At 34.1% G+C, this 24,469-nt stretch overlaps 2 pseudogenes; both read right to left on the bottom strand.

Annotated features, from left to right (window-relative positions):
• Positions 1–2,164: 2,164 nt before the first annotated feature.
• Positions 2,165–3,209, bottom strand: LOC149578219 (protein LYK5-like; annotated as a pseudogene).
• A 931-nt stretch (positions 3,210–4,140) lies between these two features.
• On the bottom strand, positions 4,141–23,445 carry LOC149578218 (L-type lectin-domain containing receptor kinase IX.2-like; annotated as a pseudogene).
• Positions 23,446–24,469: the final 1,024 nt, after the last annotated feature.

Here is a 24,469-nt window from a genome sequence, read left to right as displayed (position 1 = left end):
TTTCAACTTCATTGTTTAACACTATCAGATGATCAAGAGTGTGATCCGAAACTTTGAAGTTGATGATAAAGAACATACACGACCTAATCCAGAAATACAAATAAATTCATAACTTTATTGTTACTCCCATTTTTTCAGAAGCCAGGAACTCCTGCTCACCAAGAGCTCTTGTTAATTATGTTCTTTAACTTAACTCTGTGCTTCTAGTAATGTATTATAAATGCAATAAAAATTCAAGCTTATCTTTTGTGATAACACAAGAAATTTTCATCTATTTGCATTTTGATATTTTCACAGGAGTGGGTTTGGGAACAAGGATTTCTTAATTGTAGTCATTGATGGTATGAAATATCATGTGCCAGGGGGCCTATAAATTTGAAGTCTGCCTTTCGTCCAGTTATCATTTTGGACGAATCCTCTTGCCATCCAATCCTAATAATCGATCATGGATTCAGTTTACAAGGCCTGCAAGGAGTTAAACTTTCCATGCATATATCTGTATGTTTGTTGTTTATTGGTCTTCCCTACAATGGTAGATGAGGAATTAGATGCAGCCTAACAGTTGTCATTATGCAGACAAGATAAAAGCAACTCCATTCGCTGGTTCTGATTCGGAATAATATTTAGGCTCAGAAAATGTGATTTTGTGTATGCCCTACAATCATGGCATACCGTAAGACCACATATTATTAAGGAATTATTTAAAACAGTTCACATGCCTTGTCTATCCTTCTGCACTTTGGTCTTTATCTTTGAAGCACGAGAGCTAGTAAAATGACACAAAACTTTGAAGAAATACAATGTACAATCCTTCTGCACTTTGGTCTTTATCTTTGAAGCACGAGAGCTAGTAAAATGACACAAAACTTTGAAGAAATACAATGTACAATTTATAGAGTTTGTGAAGAAGAATGTAATTAGTTTAACATATGAAGATGGTGCGACCTCTACTATTCACTATATGTGAAGACGGCTTCGATATCCATTTCATTTATAGCATCAGCAGTAGCTGGGATCCATTCAATACTAGGTAATTCTGCCCCAAAATTCTCACAAACAACAGAAAAAAAAATTCAAATTATTGTTATAACTCAATAAAGAAGAACTAGTATGGGTGATCTCCTGGGAAGTCGTGGTGCTTCACTCTTGTAAGCATCACCTAGATTCAATGAGTGCTAAGTGTTCCATTTATTCTCATGAGAGATGGATTCATGTTGAATCACTACTCATGAAACATGGATCAATGAGTTTGACTCAAAATCACACAGTTAAATCTTGATAGCAATATCACAAAGAAGAACTATGCAAACTTTCTCTCTCCGATGATTTCTAGCAGTGATGAATCTATGACAGTATGAAAGATAACAAAAGGGATTGAATTGTGGAGACTCCAGCTTTTCTCGTGTGTTCACAGAACTCCATATTTAGAGAAGGGATTATCCCATTCATTTCCACAACTACAACTGAATAGCAGGTCACATGTCTCTCACAAATCTCTCTGCTGATCAATGTTACTCATCTGAAAGCTACTAGTTGCAATGTCTCGCAGAGCGCACACGAATTATTTTCACTTTTGAGGGAGGGACCCTTCACAGTATTGAGTTCCTTCTTTTCTAATACCCTTCAGTCAAGCTACAAAATAGTTGCAGGAATGCACTAAGAATCTTGTTGGAAAATCTACCCGTCACACTAGTATAATGGGTTTGGTTGCTTCCAAATTGCCTTATAGAGAATTGGAGAAGTGCTAATATGTCAGTGCAGCCACCATCTAGAGAATGTGTGTTCTTGACTATTCTCAACCCCACAATTTCAAGATGTAGGTTCCTGATAAAAGAAGAGCTGGGACTGCTTATGGTCTCAAGATCGATTGGAAAACCAATGTTTTTGATGTATTCATCTAAATGCATGATCAATTAAAAATTATTTCTAAAATGTTTAAGGAGATTGAATGCGAACTGGACAAGTGTTACACTACTTGTCAATCATTATCATACCAAGAGACATTCTAGAATGGCATCAAAGATATCATTGGTAACATTATTATTCCGAGATATATTCTATAATGACATCAAAGATGCCATCAATAGCACTTAAGAGGAAGAATCACCTTGCAATAACCTGAATCAAAATCTCAGATTTCTATCAGAATGTTCTGGAAGTGTATCTAATGTGGAAAGTCTAGTAGTGCTCCAAGATCCTCTTTGGCCCAGGCTTTCACTATCCTTGCAAAGCAAAGAATACTATCATCAGGGCGAACACCGCCAAGATTTGGATCAATCCACTTTTTAAGTTTCACTTCTTTGTCTCTTCCTTCCATAAGGGGATTAATTGGGGTTCAAAGAAGACCTGCCCTCCCTGCTAATGTAACTCCCCCTTCACACACTATGGCTTCTTTTCCAGAAAGCAGCTCTAGCGGCATATCTTCAAATGCAAACACATCAAACTGGGGGTCACCAGTCCATCTGCAACATATGCTGCTGCCATGTATCTGTGTCCACTGTCTTGTCAGAACATTCATCTTTGATTTTACTGTTTCAAAATTCACAATTCAGCCCTGAAACTTCTGTCCGAGAGAATATAACTTTTCACATGCTTGTGCATAACACTAGGTGTTGTATATTCACGAATGTATTGAAGCTACTGGCAACATATAAGGCAATTTGCAATCTGATCTTCCATGAAAAAATTGTAAAACTCAAAGTAGAAGCATTCTGCTTTAGAATAAATTCAGGTGCATGGAGCCAGCAATTGAGAGAACAATCCTCTGCATTACCATAGGCTAAGAAAGAATTACATTTTGAACTGATACAAAATGCTTCCAGTTTCACCAAGTTACTATGGTTCCAGGTTTACCTTCCCCAAAATCTTCAATTCTTCAGAAACTTCATCCTTCATCTGCATTATGCCATAAACCTTAACATCTAAAGTACTTGTGTAAACAGAGCCCTCTATGTTACGGAGAGGGTTGAATTGAATATAAAAAATTAAAAAAATTATGAGACTAAAACCCCTATACAAAATATGTAAGATTACTTGCTTGATATGATTCTAAGACATCTGATAGCACCCACTAAATAATTTTTAGAAACTCCCCACCTTGAAATCATATTCTTGTTAGAAATATAAAATTCAATTTAAACTCACAACTCTAAACCTAAAAAATTTTGCTCCGCACAAGCTATTTGCCGAGTGCCAGTTATGCTCGGCATATGCAGGTGCCGAGTGGAAATTTGCTCGGCACTTAAAAACTGCTTTGCACAGGAAGGTGCCGAGTGCCAGTTTTGCTCGGCAATTGAAGGTGCCGAGTGCCAAGCAACAGGTGCCAAGTTAGCTCGGCACTCAAAGAAATAATACTCGGCAACAACGGATGCCAAGTAAGCTCGGCTCCAAAGGAAATGGTCGACAATAATAGATGCCGAGTGAGCTCGGCTCCAACTAAGAAAGAGGATGCCGAGTGTTCTGTTCAACTGGAAAAAATTATAACTTAAGAAATTCCAACGTAAATGCTTTCACCATTAAAACCAGAGAGCCAAATCTTTAAGCTTTCAAACAAATTACTCAAATGCAACATACAAGGGAAGAGCAATGGATTCAAGTATGCTTGCTTGCCTTCTATTCAATCTTTGATATAAACTATTACAATATCTAGGAGCATTCAGCTTCAACCAGAAAAAAAACTTAAAACAACCTTAAACTGGTAAAACTTCAAACTTAAAAAAACTTTAAACCTACAACTCTAATGGCTGCATACAATGGTGCTTGGAGCAATCACTGCTTCAACAGGACAAATCCAAACAACAACTTACAGAGAGAACAGGGGAAACACGTGCAATTGTAGGCACAAACTTCTTTTCTTCTTCCTTCTTCTGCTTTGCTCTCCTCTGTAACTTCTGATCTGCTTTTTCTCTCTGAATGAATGAAAAAACATTCATTTTGTCAAATTCCATTTTTCTTTCCCTCTCAACGTTCAAATTTCAAACTTACCTACCAAAAATAAATGCCTGTCAACCATGGATGCTTGCGGGAAGCAAATTGACAGGGTAGACGGGCATGGGGCTCGAAGACAACATGCAAGCGTTTGACGTTTAAATTTCCAACAAACCTTACTGTGATAATTTGTCAGAGCAGGTCAAAGAGGTCTATATATTATACAGCCTTAATATACATATGACTCCATTAACACAGCAAACTGCGGCAACAAAACAAGAAACTCCCAAACAGATAGGCCTTAACAAGAGAGGCATCCCTATACAAAAGTATCTTGCATGTAGGCTAACAGTAGCCCATGACCAAGAGAAATATCAGAGTAGCGAAATTAGAGATAGATCTATCTTGGGCTCAAAGTGGATGGAAGAGACTGTGATATTAGCGGAAGGGAAGATTTGATGGTAATGGAAGTGTGAGCATAGGAAGGTACAGGCATTACAGGTGGAAGAATAGGCTTTGCAACTTCAAAGCTCAGTAACCTCAACACTTGCCTCATTTTGGGGCAACTAGCAGCATCAGGATGAGAACACCACAACCCCACGACAATCAATCGTTCCATTTCTTTCATTTAAAACTCCCCATGTAATCTCACACCTGTAGCCTCCAATATCTTTCCTCGACCATACAGATACCATGCCCAAGCTACAAGCCGCATGTCGAAATCTACCAAGCTGTCATCTATCACTCTCTTGCCAGAGGCTATTTCCAAAGCTACAGCTCCAAAGCTGTAAACATCAGATTGAGGACAAGTTTTTCCGGATGTGAAGCATTCAGGGGCCAGATATTCGAATGTCCCTGCAGCTCGGGTGGTCTGATATAAACGCTCATGCGTAAGCATGCGTGCTAGGCCAAAATCCCCAATTTTTGCACTGAAATTGCTATCTAGCAAAACATTACTCAACTTCACATCTCTGTGCACAACACATTCATCCCATTCTTCATGAAGATAAAACAGTGCACTCGCCACTTCACTAGCTATTTTATACGTGATACTCCACTGCAGCACATAACTTTCTTCTTCTTCTCCTCTTCTGGGGAAAATATGTCCGTCTACAAGTACACTTCCATTAGACATATATTCATATACCAAAAGCAACTGGTCTTGCTCATGGCACCATCCCAAGAGTTGAACAAGATTCCGATGTCTCAAACGACTAATTATGCTCACTTCTGAAATGAACTCCTTAATCCCTTCTTTTGAACCTTCTGAGATGCGTTTTACTGCCACAACCTCATTTGTTTGGACAAGGTTGCATTTGTACACTGCCCCGAATCCTCCATGCCCAATATTTTGAGCTTCATTGAAATTGCTTGTTCCGGCTATTAGATCATCCATCTCAAATCGTCGTGGAATGTGGTGTAGAAGCTTTTCAAGATCCACGTCTACTAGCTTTTTACCATCAATGGTTGCAGCACTCTTTCTTCTTCTGTGAAAGCAAAAGTAGACACACAGGCCACCTGCTATGCAAGCCACAATACCAGATCCAACACCCAGAAATAGTTTTGTTCGTGAAGGAGATGGTGACTGTGAGAGCGCAGAGGAAGGAGATTGAGCAAACGTTGGCTTTTCAGAAACGGGAATCAAGAGTGTAGGATTAGAAACAATTAAATTTGATGACATACCATTTGCAGACCTCATATCCTCCAGATTTGCACCAAATTTTTCGCTGATGGATTGCAGAGTATCTCCTTTCTGCACAACATATGTTATCTGCAAATTGATCTCTTTACTAATTTGGGCTTTGGATGGGCACTGACACCTTATTGGAAAGGTACTCGGAGTACCTATAGTGATATTTGTTGGTACTAAAGTGGGACTTGCAATTTCCAGCCTGATATGTGGTCAAATATTCAAAATTCTCTGTTGAAATCTTATGAAAGGTACCACCGGGCGGTATGACGAAAGTTATGTTGGTCTGAGAATAATTTCACACGCATGTACATGTAATGGGAATAAGCAAACTTTACCCTTCAGCCAAAGTAGTAGTATTCTCGGGCAAACCATTGGCTGTTGCTATACTTATCGGGGTAACAAGAAACAAATTAACGATGGTCTGCAAATTAATGTAATTAGGAGGCTGGGCTTTATAAAAGGCATATGTATTACATGGTGCTAGGCCATCAGAGCAGCTGTAGCCTGTAATATTGGATGTTTCATCTTGTCCTTGGACTTCAGCAGTAATACACAGGAGGAGGAAAGAGAGAAATAACAGTTTCCAAGTGATTTGAAACATGGTGGCCGAGGACTGAAAACACTGTAAAATCACCCAAACTGATGAATTGGGTACATATGCACATGCCTTTGAAAGAAAATTGAGGAAATGGATCAAGAGGTTGTGCTCTCCCAGGAGGCTGCAAATTGTTTTTGTTTTTCTTTCAGGTAAAAAACTTTCGTGTGCAAATCGAACATCCCAATTCCAACGAATGTTCTGTTAAACGCAGGGTTTGTTCCGAGCGAAATTTAAGAAATGGGTAAAGAGTATTAAATTCTACGAGGAATTTTGTTTTAATTTTTTGTTTCTGGCCAGAAGCTTTCGTCAGTAGATTAACCAGTCGATTTGATTGATTGTTGAGGGTGGCTGCAGTCTATTCAAAGCAGGGATTCCCGAAAATTCTTAATCGATCTCGTAAAGTCAATGAAGTGGTCATCCTAATTTATAAATATCGACGAATTTCTGTGCAACAGTCTACATCAATAGTTGTGCTTTAGACACCAACTATCAATTAGAGGATGATTCCGCCATTTTAGCAATGATCTGTATCTCAAATATTTGTAGTAGTGGCGTAGTGGAGACAAAACCTTGTTATTATGCCGTAGGCGCTCTCTATGGTCTCGTTTGGTTGGGGAAGATGAATTTCTCTCATAATCAGGTTATCTCATAACGAAGTTCTCGAAAATCTGGTTATGCGTTTTAGGAAGATAGTTGGACCGTTTGGTTGACACAGAAGATGAATTTTCAAATCCATATTCTGCATTTGGTTGCCAATTTAGAAATTGGAATTGGAACGGAATATGATTGGGAATATCTTTTCGTTGCGTTTGGTTGTTCATTTTCGAATTGGAATTGGAATTTGATTTAAATTTTTTTAATCTTATTTTATTGAAACGCAAGGATTATAATGAGTAAAGTATTAATATTTATGATTTAATTTATTTATAATTAGACTACATTATTATTATTTTTATTCTTGAATATTCACAGTTTTATTTTGTTAGTCGAATAAATAAAATGATTATTATTTTTTATTTTAATTCTATTTATTAGCAAAGAAAAGTAAAAAATAATCATACTTGCAATCATTTGTACAAAGTTATTTTTTGTCCCATTGTTGGAAATTGTGATCATATATATTATATATTTTTGAAAAATTATATAAGACAAATTTATCGTCGAATTGAATTTATTGTCAAGTTCATCCAAACTTCATAATTGTCGAACTCGAACTCAAACTCGAACCTTGTGACTTAGCCGCTAAATATGTGTGTGTTTTTGTCCTCCTTGTGTTTGTGTTCATCCATGTGATTTGGCAGAAGGATTGGACACAATAAATGTTGTTTATGCAGATGAATTATTGCCTACACTTTATGAGAATTCTTGCATCTCTCAGGACCAGTTGCCGACACAGAGAGGGATTGTGAGGCGTACTATGGCTCTTGGTCGATATCTTTAGAATCCATTGGCCATGGTTGCAACATTATGTAGTCCTGGGAAAGAAATATTATCATTGAAGCTTCATTCACTATAACATTTCCTTACTCCAGATGAAAAGTATGAAGCTGTTGAGCAGGTAATGGTTACAACAGCCAACTGTAGAGGCTATGAAGTGACTTGTCTTTATAAATGCTACTAGTATTTTTAAGGGTTACAGGTACAGGACAAGCAGCTTCCAGAAACCATGTTATGGATCCATTTGATGATACTAGAATTCATCTAGAGTCATATGAACTTGCCAAGAAAATGGCTAAGGACATATATTGTGAAGAAGTTGGACATGATATAGATGATGTGGATGAGGAAACACAAGAAATGGTTGTTGAGCATGTCAAAAAAATCTTGATCTGTTAAATGCCCTTGATATTGATGAATATGCTAGAAGTGTGGAGCAACGGACATCCAATAAAAAACGGAAAACCCTTGCTAACATAAAGAGTGAATTGTTACATGGATTTAAGGATTTGAGATCGCCATATAAAGAGCCATCCCAAGATGAGAAATTTTATCTGCTGACTGGAGAAAATGAAGAGACCCTGTCAATGGGAAAAATTGCCCAAGCAACAACCTGTAGAGTCCAAAATCATCGTATAATTTGTGGTCTGGAATTAGGCTTGACAGGAATAATATTGAAAGAGGAGCTTTCCAATGATCTAGATATAGATCCTGTAGAAAAAATTGCAGAAGGCAACATCCTTACCTGTTGGGTGAAAACTATGACAAAAGCGAAGTACCTAGTTGAGTTAACTTGCAAAGAGAGTTCACTAAAGAATGATAACTATTAGGGTGAACAGGATAAGGATAAGGACGTTAAGGATCCATATTTTGTGTGAAATATTATATAGGAAAAGATATACCATTTTACATTCACATACATTAAACATTTGATGATAACTTTAACAAAAAAAATGATGCTTTGTCAATAATTGCTCTTAAAAAATGTGGAATTTTGGCTACATAGATTTTACATGCAATTTTAAAAAAAAGATCATGAAAATCATTAATCATATAAATCATATTTTAACATCATAAAATTCTGATAATGAATTTCACATAATTACTACAATATGAAAACTTGCTAACTAGATCACATATCCATGAACAATATGAAAATTTGCTAACTTGATAGAACAATATCCATGATCTGAATGGTGGTGTGAAAACACACCATTAAATACGAAAACATTGAGAAATCCATGATGCATGCCCTTATGCCCCACATTCGACGGCAACCCTCTCATGCTGCTCAATCTTCCCATTACTGTCTGTATTGTTAGATGGTCAATCCTACATATATGAACTAAATATGCTTGAAAAATTAAAACCTAATTATTTTTTTAATGGAATACACCAAGGAGTGGCATCAGAAATATTGATCGTTTACAAACATAGTAAACAATCATCAGATAGCTCATTTTTTATCAGCATGTGTGGTCTTGCAATATCAGCAAATCAAGAGCAATAAAAAAAGACAAGAGAAAGACACTTTATCAATACTGTTGACAATCTTGTCAAGAAGCACGTACATAGGAAACCAAATTGTGTAAAAAAAAAACAAAAAATTTAAAAAATATCCAAGCAAATTAGGAATATACATATAACATGGACAGAATCATGACTGTACAATCATCTACCAGAAATCCTCAATACTTTTGATAATCTTGTCAATGAGAACATACAAAGAAAATCAAATAAGGACAAAAAGACAAAAAATAAAAACATATGCAAGCAAATTAGGACTATAGATATAACATAGGATAGAATCATGAACTATACAATCATCTAGCAAATCACATTTCCATATGCTTTCAAGTTCTACAATTGAGCATTCATCATTTGCCACTCCTCGTGTATTCCACGTATGTATGGTTCAAATATAACTCTAATTAACAATGCAATGAACAATTATACCAAACATTTAGGAGATCATAAACTACGTGTTGTGAGAGATCAATACAATACCATTAAACAAAGCCAACTAACCCATCTGAAATTATTTTACATGCCAATCATGTGAATGCCAATGAAATGAGCAACTAAACTATGTATTGACCAATGCCAATCATGTCAATGAAATGGATGACTAAACTATGCATAGATCAAGTATGTATACATACGTACATACATGTGTGTACATACATACGCACATACATACATATGTACATACATGTCTACATACATACGCATGTACATACATACATACGCACATACATACATACGTACATACATGTGTACATACATACGCACGTACATACATACATACGCACGTAGATACATACATACGCACATAATACATACATACACACATACATACATACATGCTTAGCAAAATAGTAAAAATGTGCTCAGTAATGATTTCCAATATAGTGTTGTGACCAATGCCAATCATGCCAATGAAATGAACTAAACTACGTATTCACCAATGCCAATCATGCCAATAAAATGGATGACTAAACTATGCATAGATCAAGTATGTATACATATGTACATACATGTGTGTACATACATACGCACATACATACATGCATACGCACATACATACACACATACATACATACATACATACATCACATACATACATACATACGTTTGCACATACATACATACATGCTTAGAAAAATAGTAAAAATGTGCTTAGTAATGAGTTCCAATATAGTGTTGTGAGAGATCAATGCAATGTATAGATCAAGTATGTATACATACGTACATACATTTATGTACATACATGCACACATACATACATACATACGTACATATGTACATACATGTGTGTACATACATACTGTTCGTTTCAAATCTGTTTAGCAATTTAATAGTCAATATGTGCTTACTAATGAATTCCAGTATAGTGTTGTCAGAGATCAATACCAGTGAGTTTCTTGCCAGTAATGAGTTCTAGTACAGTGCTGTGAGAGATGAATGCAATACCATATAAATAGAGCCAAGTCATAAACTATGTATAGATCAATGGCAATCATTGCTTTTATCAAGACATAATCAATATATGATCAATATGTGCTCAATAATAAAATTTACAAGTATATCAATAGCGTTTATCTATACATAGCTGACCTATACATAGTTTATCATGGTTCTATTTCTATCTGCTATCTGCTTAGCAATTTAGTCAATAGATGTGGTAATTGTTTGTTTCAAATCTATTTAGCAAAATAGTCAATATGTGTTCACTAATAAATTCTAGTGTAGTGTTGTGAGAGATCAATACCAGTAAAATGAACAACTAAACTTTGTAACAGTGTCTGGATGTTTGTTTCAAATCTGTTTAGCAAAAACGTCAATATGTGCTCAATAATGAATTCTAGTATGTGCTCATGTGATTACTTGTATATATCATAGTGCCAATCATAATAGCAAAACATGGCAATCATGCTTTTATCTATACATAGTTGACCTACACATAGTTTATCATGGTTCAAATCTGTTTAGCAAAATAGTCCAATATATGTTGTAACAGTTTGTTTAGAATCTATTTAACAAAATAGTAAATATATGCTCACTAATGAGTTCTAGTAGAGTGCTGTGAGAGATCAATGCAATACCATTAATCAAAGTGAATCATGCCAATGAAATGAACAACTAAACTATGGATATATCAAGTATGTATAGATCCATGCAAAATCATTCAACATACTTATGAGGTCATTAACTATGTACAGATCAATGCAATACCATTAAACGCAGCCAACTCATAAACTGTGTATGGATACATGGAAGACCAATGACAATCATGGCTTTTATCTATACATAGTTGACCTATACATAGTTTATCATGGTTCAAATCTATTTAGCAAAACAATCCAATACATGCTGTAACAGTTTGTTTAGAATCTGTTTAACAAAATAGTAAATATATGCTCACCAATGAGTTCCAGTATAGTGATGTGAGAGATCAGTGCAATACCATTAATCAAAGTGAATCATGCCAATGAAATGAACAACTAAACTATGGATATATCAAGTAAATAGTCAAAGTGTGCTCAATAATGAGTTCCAATATAGTGATGTAAGATCAATATAGTTTCAGTTTAGTGCTATTAGAGATTAATGCAAAACCATTGAATAGAGTAATCATGCAACATAGGTCATTGCGGTCCAATCAATAGCTGAAATAGCTAAATTGTACCAAATGTAATTTCAATCCACTCCACTCTCTCTGCCTCATCCATCATCAAAAACCCTTTGGGTCTTTCACGTTGAAGCATGAAGGTATCATGTGCTTTCACAAAAATTGCTCGACTTAGTTCAGGGACTGCTTTGAGAGCAGTATATGCAACACTCAAAATATTATCATCTTTAGATTTATCCACTTTTACAATCTGAGGCTTACCGAGGCCATCTTTCAGTTCCTTCATAGTTTCGCATATCACATCCAATGATGTAGCCAAAGATGTCTTCTTCCTCTTTCCCCTCCTTGATGATGATGGTGAAGGAGTCCCTCTAGCACTTGCACTCAACTGATTGGAATGATATAACTCTTCATCAATATTTGGTTGGTTGTCTAGAGGTGTACCACAATTGGTATCATCCTCATCAAGCACGTTAAATGCATCGTTCATAGGGTGCCCTTCTTCAGCATCAAGGGGTGTTGTAGATGCGAACCCTTTAGCAATGTCATTGCCGACAATTACAGCCAACTCATTGAAATATTGGAAAGGTGACCTCTTATACATTTTTGCATTTTTGAATTCTCTCCTCTACATGTAAGCATTAATACATGGATTAGGTTGTAAGTTTTTCATTATTAAAATAAGAAGGGAAAATTTCTTCAATGAAAAGAGTACAAAGATCATCCTACCTTCAAAAGGTCATCTCGCACTGAATCCTCAGCATCCACAGTTTGAGTTTCTTCATTCCAAGCTAACCCACTCATATTTTTCAAGTCCTTCATTACTTTATATCCTACTTTCCATGTATTCAACTTATTCTTAAAATGATCTCGTGATAGATTCAAGTTCATCGCTCAATTGAATGTCCTCTCTATCATAATCCATGCCTCTTTTTTAAACCCACCTTCACCTTTCCATTCAAGATGGACTTGTTCGAGGAGCAAGTCTATAAACTTGTGTTCCATTAGTTTTGTCCACATTTTCTTCTTTGAAGAAGAAGATTTGTTGCTCACAGCGAGGGATCTATCTATATCACTCAAAGTAATGGGAGAACACATCTGGTTCACATGATCAGATCTGTCCATGCTCATCATGAGCTCGGTATATGACATTGTGTACTCCTTCTTGTAATTCATTTAAATTTGAAGGTGAAAAACTTTAACTATCAATTTGTAATACATCATAATGGAACGAGGCTGACTTATTGAATAGGTAAACGTATTACGATTTAAAGTAATCATATGACTGAAATTGAAATTTATTGCTCTTTAAATTTAAATGGAATGTACCAAGCAATAACATCAGAAAAATAGGATTTTCAGCAAATTCGTTGTTCTCTTCTTACTAGTGGGCTTATGATCTTCATCATTTGGTACTCCTTGTTGTATTTCATTTAAAATTGAAGACGATAAACTTTAAATATCATTTTTTAATACATCCTAATGCAATGAGGCTAACATTTAATAAACTTGAAAGCATTTAACTGAAGATGATAAACATTATTCAACTATAGCATGTGACAATTTGAGTGGGTTTGAGGCAGCAGATAGGAGGAACAGTTGGGAGACATTTGAGCTACTCCTATCAGATGATACACATTTTAAGCAATAATTAATGATAACACATTAGCATCAAAAAAACTACTAGCAGGACAAAATGGTGATATCAATGGCAAGTAAATAGTCGTGAGCCCCATTATGAAGCATGTTATTGTACTTTCTCAATGCAAAGATGTATAATAATTGTGCTTTCTTGCATTTAAAACAATGTAATCTATATTTCGAGTTGGATTGTGTAGTGCAAATATGATCAATAGTTTTTGTACATTGTAGATGTGAAATTGAAAGTTAATGTTCTTTTTATTTAATTAGAATGTAGCAAGGACTAATATCAGAATAATGAAATCACACACCATCATTGTATATGCATACTTCAATTTAATTATATGCTTTACATTGCCTTAGATAATAAATCATTTATTCTCGGGATCTATAATCTTCCCACATCCTACTTGCTATATCTTCTCGAAATTGGGTCCACTCATTTCTATCCTCCTGAGACAACCCATATGTCTCAAGCAGTGGTACCTCTATCCCATCATGATCATCTTCCCCTTCAATAGCTTCTTCCAATGGAAGGCCATCCTCTATCATAATGAAATTTTGAAGTATGCAACATGCTAAAACAATATAGGATTGTGTCATGATATCATAAGACGTTGCATGTCTTAAGATTGGAAAATGTTGCTTCAAAATACCAAATGTACATTCTATTGCATTTCTAAGAGAGGAGTGTCAGTGGTTGAACAACTCATGTGCAACATTTATTGGGTTCTCTCTTGACCACTCTTTCAAGTGGTAGCGTGTACACCGATAAGGAGCAAGAAATCCAGGTGCATTTGGATATCCAACATCCACGAGATAATATTTTCCCACATAAAGTATATTGTCAATACTTGAACCATTTAGCATAACCTTGAGTATATTAAAATGTGATTTGGCTTACCAGGGGGAACTACAAGTGGATCTGATCTAGATAGAGCTAAGGCTAGAACATGGCTATCTGCAACAGAGCCTTCCCAACCAGCAAGGCAGTACTGAAACTTACAATCAAAGGAGAAAACACCCATAAAATTTTGTGATAGGTTCCCTTTTCTATCACGATATTTACCTTGTATGTCGACATTGACTCGCACTGGAATATGGGTTCCGTCGATGGCTCCAATGCAATCTTGTGGGATATGATACACTAATCAAATGTATGCTCAAGTAATAATAAGATAAGGATAACATTCTAGACAATAAACTTGTAAAAATGTGTGATTTACCTTGAAGAACAGTTCAAAATGATCCTTCCCACTAATTTCAGGAGGAGTGCCTGGACCAGGTGATATGAAGTAATCTCTGTGAAGGGCTAAGATAGCCATCAAAACCTTGTGGAAGTACCAACTGACTGTCTCTCCTGAGTGCCCAAAGTTATGGGCAATCTTGCGGTTCCTTAGATTGTCCCCAAGGGCGTGGAGGAACATCACTAGTTATTCCTCTAACTTCAAGTGGGTCGTATCTCTCAAGCTTCCTTTTAGCCTTAGAATACGAGCTAGAGAAAAGAAGGCTTCCCTACTCATCTGAATCTGATCATGACAATCCACCTCATTTGAATGAATAATGTCTCTAAAAAAGGAATTTCCTTTTCTTATTTGTTTACCCATTTGACTACCTTCTCGAGCTACCAGTACTTTGGCTATGCCAAAAAAAGCAAAAAGAATTGTGAGAATGCGGGTTTATGTGGTATTCCTAACTATGCTTCCTTGGACCTTTATACTCTCCATAGGATCCATTAGTGTCCTGAAACGTGGACAATTTAAACACTATCAATTATGAGATATCAACTATCACCTATCGAGATACAACATGATTATTTGCTAGCCTCATTGCATTAAGAAGTCAATTATTTATTCAAATACAGCAAGGAGTACCAACTATTGAGGATCATAAGCCCATAATGAACAAATTACAATAATGTGTCATTCTACTCCATGTAATCTATCTATACCAATGAAAGCATAATACTGATTCCATTTGTCTATATGTATACACACATGTATGTGTATATGTATGTGCACACACATGTATGCATGTATGTACATACACACACACATGTATGTATGCATGTATGTACGTACACACACACATGTATGTATGTATGTACATACACACACATGTATGTATGTGTGTATGTATGTACACACACATGAATGTATGTATGTATGTATGCATGTACACACATGCATAAATGTACAGACACATGTATGTATGTACACATACACATGTACAAACTATAACCTGAATTTGGGTTTTTATGAATGTGTTTTAATAAACCGTCAGGTCTGCTGAAACTAAGGCTCATCTTTTAGAAGATGAAAAGTAGTAATGTTGGCAGTGGGAATAGAGTTTCTTTCTGCATTGATCTATACATAGTTTGAAATCATGGCTTTTATCTATACATAGTTTATGACCTCATAAGTATGTTGAATGATTTTACATGGATCAATACATACTTGATATATCCATAGTTTAGTTGTTCATTTCATTGGCATGATTCATTTTGATTAATGGTATTGCATTGATCTCTCACAGCACTATACTAGAACTCATTGGAGTGTTTTGCTAAACAGATTTGAACCATGATAAACTATGTATAGATAAAAGCATGATTGCCATGTTTTGCTATTATGATTGGCACTATAATATATACAAGTAATCACATGATCACATACTGGAATTCATTATTGAGCACATATTGATTATGTAGAGATAAAAGCCATGATTTCCATTGATCTATACATAGTTGATCCATACATAGTTTATGACTTGGCTCTATTTAATGGTATTGCATTCATCTCTCACAGCAGTATACTAGAACTCATTACTGGCAAGAAAATGTTATAAAGTTTAGTTATTCATTTCACTGGTATTGATCTCTCACAACACTATACTAGAACACATTAGTGAGCATATATTGACTATTTTGTTAAACATATTCTAAACAAACCGTTACAGCATATATTGGACTATTTTGCTAAATAGATTTGAACCATGATAAACTATGTATAGATAAAAGCCATGATTTCCATGTTTTTCTTGATTGGCACTATGATGTATATAGGTAATCACATGAGCACATACTGGAATTCATTATTAAGCACATATTGATTATGTATAGATAAAAGCCATGATTTCCATTAATCTATACATAGTTGATCCATACATAGTTTATGACTTGACTCTATTTAATGGTATTGCATTCATCTCTCATAATAGTATACTAGAACTCATTACTGGCAAGAAACAATTAGAAAGTTCAGTTATTCATTTCACTGGTATTGATCTCTCACAGCACTATACTAGAATTTATTAGTGAGCACAAGTTTATGACTTGGCTCTATTTAATGGTATTGCATTCATCTCTCACAACAACATACTAGAACTCATTATTGGCAAGAAACTGTTACAAAGTTTGGTTGTTCATTTCACTGGTATTGATCTCTCATAGCACTATAGTGGAATTTATTAGTGAGCACATACTGACTATTTTGCTAAACAGATTTGAAACAAATAGCAAGAAACTGTTACAAGATGTAGTGCCTGCCCCTAAGTTGCATTTCTGTCATCATTGCCAAACTCTTTTAGGCCAATTTATGTTTGATGATTAGTATTATTATTTTAGAAATTATCAGATGTTGTTTTACACTCAATTTATTATATGATGAGATGACTTGGTACTCTATATTTCATGCATGTATGATGATTATTCAATGTTTTCAATTATCAATGATGATTAGTTATATGGTTTATTATCACACATGCTTTCTTATGGATACTTACCCCATACTGCATGTGTATGGTGTGCGTGTTTGTTTTCTTTATGTATGGTGTTTCTGATGTGGTTAAGGAAGGGAGTCGTAGTCACCTGCTAGTCGGGATCTACACGATGCACCACTTCTTGCCATTGTCTATTTAGCTTAGAATATTGTGTCTGTACATGCGTGAATTTTATACAGGTTGCAAGTACCGGGTATCAACTTCTCTGAATTGCCAGGATGAGCGTACCCTATCGCATTATCTCAATGGTAAGAGAGGGGAGATAAACTCTTAAGTCCAAATCCTAAACCCTTTAACCAATTGTCCTAATTGATAATTAGGACAAGTATCTGAGTTAAGTACACTCTGAATGCATCAAATGATGTTATTTCATGATTATAACCCTTTTTGTTTGATTTAGTATGTGTTCTTCTATGATGGGTTTTCATATGTTGCTTTATGAGTCCTTGATGTATTTTCTATTAATTAAGTTTAATTAAAAGGATTAATTAATGATTTAATTTAACAGAAAATTATTATGATATTTTAATATTTAATTATATTTAATTAATTGAGAAATTAATTAAATAAAAAGAATTAAATTTGGAAATAAAAGTTTTAAGTATAATTTTAGAATGTGATAATATTTATTTAATTTAATAATAATATATATATTTAGAGTTCATTTTTAAATAAATGCTAAATATTATTATTAATTGAATTAATAAATATTTTATCAATTAAAGTTTCTTAAATAAATTAAAAGTGGAAATGATATTAAATTATTAAAGGTTTCTATATCGCATGATCTAAGCATGAGTTTAAATATAAAAGAAATTAATTAAAACGATTAATTAATTATTTAATTTAATAGAAGATTATTATGACATTTTAATATTTAATTATTTTTTTATTTAAATTGAGAAATTAATTAAATGAAAGGAATTAAATTTGGAGATAAAAGCTTTAAGTCTAAATTTAGAACGTGATAATATTTAGTTAATTTAATAATAATATATTTAGAGTTCATTTTTAAATAAATGCTAAATATTATTATTATTTGAGTTAATAAATATTTTTACCAATTTAGTTTCTAAAATAATTTAAAAAGTGAAAATATAATTATTTAATAAAAGATTCTAGTTTGCATGACTTATGCATAAGATTAAATAAAAGAAATTTATTAAAAGATAAAATAAGTGAAAATAATAATGTTACTTTAATTTCATAAAGTGCGCATGAGATTAAAAGTAATAAAGATTAAAAATAGAAGTCAAGTGGAATATTAGATAAAGTTATTTAATAATTCAACTTAATGTGCATGAAAGTTGAATGCAAAAGAATAAGAAAAGATAATAAAGGTTAATTTGGAGTTAACTGAGTTGTGCAAAGAGTCTTCTCGGGTAAACGCACAATTAGTGCTCCGAATTGAGGAGAAATTGCTTATCACAACTTTGGGGGTTCATTTTTGGGATATACGAAGTTGGACGGAAAATTTTGGGGAGACATCTTTTGGAAGCGATTTTCAGAAGGCAAATACCAAAGAAAGATTTTGGGAAGAAGGTTATTGAGAGGAGCGAATTCTCTTGCAGTTCCTGGGGATTTCATAATAGCATCAGGATCAGGTAGGGTCTTTTGTTGTTGATTATCGATTAAATACGCAATTATCCTTTCCTGTCTTCTTCGTGTCTGAGATTTGTAAATCCGAATTCTCTGTGATGAAAGTTTTAAGTTTTCAATATTGTGAATTTATTAATTGTTCGTCAATAATTTCTGTATCCATGGAGACTGGATGAATTATTAGAACCCTTGTTTTCTTGATTTAGAAATTAAGATTTATTTAGGTAAGGATTTTGAATGTAAAACTGAAAGTTCTAAGTTTTAAAATATATATATATATATATTTTTTCCTTGGAGGATATTGTCTTAATGAAAATTAAATCAAACTAAATTTAAAATAAACATTATTTATTTTATATATATATATATATATATATTTATTGTTTTAATAAAATTAAATAAATCTTATTTAAAATAAAATTAATTATTTAATACTTTTATTAAAATAAAAAATGGAGATTTGTTTTATATTTAAAAAAAAAAAAAAATTTAAAAAAAAATTTAAAAAAAATAATAATAATATATTTGGGGTGGGGCGGGGCCACCACTTCCCACGCCCCACACTCTTTCCCATGCTGCCGCAGCAGGTGGTACTGCTGCCCGCGGCAGCAGTAACACCTACGGCCGCAGGTGGACGGCAAGCCGGCGGGCCTTTAAAAACGCCATTGTTTTATTTTTTAAAAAAAAATATTACGATTTAAATTTTTATAAATCGTTTTTAAAAAAAAAAAATGTTTTAAATAGAATTACTTTATTTAATATTGTTATTAGATAATTTAAAATTATTAAATTTTAAATTATATTAAAATTTTATTATTATTTATTAATAATTTTATAAATAAATAAATTATTAATAAATATAATATGATTCTTTATGTATCATTAATTAATCTTAGTTATAGTTTGACTTAATTAAGATTAATTAAATCGAATATTTGTGTAAGCAAGTTTAATATTATAACATCGATTTTAATGGAAGCTCAAATTATTATAATCAACAAGGATTATTAATAATTTAATTATTACCTTAGATTGTTTTAGGACTTTGACTTAAGATCAATTAAGGGTAATTAGGTGTTTCATTTGGAGTTAGGAACGGGTTACTTTGTAAAGGTGAACTATGGGTTCTATCTGTTTAAAACATACATTCAACTGGAAATGGAAACCTCAATAGTATATTATCAATTAAATTGAACTATAAAACTTTTTATTTGAAAATAAAGACTGAAAACTGAAACCTTATTGTTTAACTCAACTATATATTTCAAATCAAAACCAATTGTGAGACTGTGATGTTTTCTATATATTGTTTATGTTTGAGTGTTATGGGGTTGGTTTAGCGTTGACCAGTTTAGGTTGTCCCCAGAGGCTCGGGGTTGTGAATGTGATGTTATGATGATTTGTTCTCGATCTTTTCAAACCAACCAAGGTAATGTGATAGTATGCTCTATGATGGATGTATTTACTGTTTGTTATTGCTTTCCAATTTCCTTGTGTAAAGCTGAGGTGTATGTATTTGAGATACTTGACTTAACCATTTTCGAGTCTCGATCAGTTATATTTGATAACCATTTTTGAGTCTCGATCAGTTATACTTGGTTTGCTTTTCGGTCGCTTAAGAGGACTGAAGTGTTGGTTATGTTCTTGATGATGTCATGTTTTGACTTGACCATTTTGGAGTCTTCGATCAGTATTGTAATTTACTATTGGGATACTTTCTGGTTGCTCATTGGAGAACCATTGGATTTTGTGATTTATCATTGATGCCTTCAATTGCTGATAGAGAACTGTCGTGATCATATGATTATTATTGGATGCTTATCTGTTGCTCATGAAGAACTGATGTAATTTTGTGGCTTATCTTTTATGATGTTTTTCAATTGCTTGTATAGGACTGAGGTGATTTTATTATGATTCTTGATTTGTGATTTCATGAGCCTAGGGTAGGTTATCTATGTGTAGAGTCGGAAAGTGGCTTGCAATGGGGATCGGGGCCCTAAGAGGCTGCCTGGAGTAACCCATTGTAAGTTGTTTTAATAAGTGAAAACATTTACACTAAATAAGGGAAAATGAACCTAATAAGATAATTGTATGTTCTCTCCCATGCCTTGAGTGCTAGTACAGACTAGGATGGGGTAGAGAGAATGCTTGGTTATGACCTTGCACTCCATAGTATGCCTCGTCAGTACGAGAGGATACTAGTGGCCGCAGGGATTAGTAGGGACCTGGGATTCCTAAGGGATTGCTCGGGTAACTTCTACGTGACTTTTGCGATGACACTTTCCCGCTTGCATATTAGGTTTCTTACGTGTCTTGTGGTACCTCTGGGATTTAGATGTCGATCTTTTTAGGAACCCTTGAGTTAGCATACTTATAGGATTTCCTGGACTTAGAGAGTATTTATGATTATAAGTTTTGCTATCCTATTTGGGACTTGAGACTATCTCCTCAGCGCGGTGGGAGTGGACCATTTAGGTTCCACGCGGTCGGGTGGTAGTGCTTTTACTCTTACCATTGAGATTCGTTCCGTGGTCACCGTGGCTGGAGTTTTTCGTGATTAGCATTTACCTTCACTATGTCCTTGGATTATTATGATGGATGGTTAGATTTTATGTTAGATGTTTTATCATTATGGATGTATGGACGTATCAAGTATGGTGAATATTTTTGTATATATCTTTACTGTACTTTGTATCATGGATTCATGGAGGTTGATGTATTTCTATTATTACATATGTATATTCTTTTAAGCCTTTCATACCCTGTGACTTGTATAGTGGATGATTGAGCATTCCAAATTAATTTGCCGAGAGGCATTCGGAACAAATGTATATTATGGACATGGGACTTTCTGATTATTCTTTCATATGTATGTGATAGTTGTTAGACTTAGAATTAATTAAATTTAAATGTGACTCAACGTCTTGGGATCTTTAAGAAATGTAACTTACAATGTATGTTGTCAATGATTACATGTTATTGCTTCCGCTACTATGTGTTTGATGTGTACGTTATACTTCTTGTTAAAAAAAAAAAAAAATGTTTAGCAAACTTAGTAAAACTTTAGGTTAATTCTTTTGGATCCCTTGGCGGGGCGTTACACAAAATTTAATTGTTCATTTCACTAGTATTGATCTCTCACAGCACTACACTTGAATTTATTAGTGAGCACATAATGACTATTTTAAAAACAAATTTGAAATAAACACTTACCACATATATTGACTAAATTGCTAAGTAGATAGTAGATAGAAATAGAATCATGATAAACTATGTATAGGTCAGCCATGTATAGATAAAAGCTATTGATATACTTGTAAATTTCATTGCTGAGTACAAAAAATTAAAACTTTAACTATGATATATACAAGTAATCAGAGTCAAACATAGTGGGACTCATTCCTGAGCATATATTTTAACTAGTTTTCTAAGTAGACCTGCAACACACAGTCTCGTTTGAATGAACAAAAAAAACTTTAAAAAATCCAGTATGCAAAGGTGGGTGTGAGAAGAGAACCGTTTAAAGCCGTCGCCACTATTCAAAGCGGAGAAACCCTAGCCACGGCCACATAGAAATCGCAAAAAATGCCACGGCCACAGGAAACCCAACAAACCCAAAAAATGCCATAGCCACAGAAAACCCACAAACCTAGCAAATGGCCACAGCCCAACAAATGCCATGGCCACAACCCAAGAAATCCAACAAACTAGAAACCCTCACCTTTGCACAACAGAGCACAAAAACAACACAACCATCGTCTTCCAAAAAACCCAATTTGTTCTTCCAAAAACCTAAGGCAAATTTCATGCACTCGATAATTTATTCAAACGCATTTATAAAAACCCAAAACTTGGTTTTCATTTCAACTTCCACCTATTTCCTAGAAGAAGTTTCTTCCAATTTTTGAGCAAAATTGGTAGACGAAACCCGAAACTAGGTTATGCGTTTGATGAACCAAACACTATGTTTTTCCTCCATAACTTGGTTTTGGCGCTGAAAACCCTATTCCATGCCCGTTCTTCCTGTAACCAAATGGGGCCTATATGAAGTGAACATCCTGATTTCTAAAATCAATGGTCGAAAATAAAGGATAAGGCTAGATGACCATGTAACGCATCTCAGCTGTTAAAGTAGTTATTGCATCATAAAAGATGGGAGCGCAAGAATCAATTCAATCCACGATTGAAAATTTAGGAGACGGCTAGATGACCATTGATTGCATCACAGCCATTCAACTATATGTAAAGGAAAGGGAGAGTGTAGGAAGTTACTCTAGAAGATCTCACATTTGAACCTTTGACGCCATGGTAAATCTAATGGACTTGTGTAGGGTTTGGTGCTAGGCACAGATTTGATTCATCCACGAAGGGGACAGATGGGAGAAGTCTGCCTGCGAGACTACCCAAACGCATGCACTAAGCAACTTGACAAGCATTGTGTGGAGATATTTAGATGATTACATCCTTCGCACAACACCAATATTCCTCAACTATTTGGAATCGGATAGCTATTCACATTACGTTTTTACCGTAGAAGATATTCACTCCATCACCAGTGGCTTTTTTCTCTTTTTGAGTTTCCATTGTTTTTGAGCAATCTCCATAAAATGCAGAAAGTTCAACAAGAATCAAAGTCATTTGACTATTGATCAGTCAACATTAGTTGATTAATTATCATTAACTTAAACAAAAATGATACATATACATATATGCTCAAACCTAAAAGAACCATATTTCTGCTACCAAGATACCAAGATGTACCAATAATGTCGACCATTTTGGCAGAAGCTTGAAAACCTATCTAAAAATACAAGGGCGAGAATATTGTAGGAGTGCTTTACCACCCTACCATGAAGCCGTTAAGCTTCCTCGAAATCTTTCTTGATATGAAAGATACCTAATCCGACATCAAGGAAGTCTAAACAATTAAAACTTAGAGGAGTAATGACACATTTTCTATAATATAATAAAAAATTTACATTCATAATTTAGCAAGGCAAGTAACACAACCTTTTAAAGCCAATACAAGTTAACACATTCAATCATTTACATAAGAATTGCATTTGACTCAATAATTTCCTTGTCCAATATTAGAATTTCATCAAGTAGTTCATTACGCTCTCACAATGACTCATAGTTCAAATCAATGTAATTATGTCACATTAGATGTAAATGATGACTAGACTGTCAAGAATCTTTGCAAGGCTAAATTGTGTGAAGTATTTCTAATTATCTTATCCAAAGAAAAAGAACTCTGCAAGGGTTGCAAACAATAGCATCTATCAATCAAAACTATGTAAATCACATTCTTATAAATTAGACCTTTACTTTACAAGAGTAAAATTAAAAAAAAAGTATACTTCTTCTCTCAAGAAATTTAATGAGTAATGAAAAAAAACTCATAATCCTTAATTTGCAGGAATACGTACTTGTAAGGACTGTCGATATTTCCTCAAGCAGTTCATCATTTACATACAGAAATTATTCTATCTATGAAAGAGAATCTACATTTCCTTTTAAGACTTCTTATCTAGTTGTTTCCAATAAATACCAATATGAATCATTTCATCATATCCAAGAGTTCAATACCATTCATCTATGTAGGAAAGAAAAGCCTTTAACATAGCTTAGCTTACTCTAATCTTTCACTCATGGCCATAAG

The sequence above is a fragment of the Cupressus sempervirens genome, chromosome 1, assembly GCF_028749045.1.
Source record: "Cupressus sempervirens isolate cs-2001-9-10 chromosome 1, ASM2874904v1, whole genome shotgun sequence".
NCBI lineage: Eukaryota > Viridiplantae > Streptophyta > Pinopsida > Cupressales > Cupressaceae > Cupressus > Cupressus sempervirens.
The sequence above is the reverse complement of the archived record's forward strand: the minus strand, read 5'-3'. Positions and strand labels throughout refer to the sequence as shown.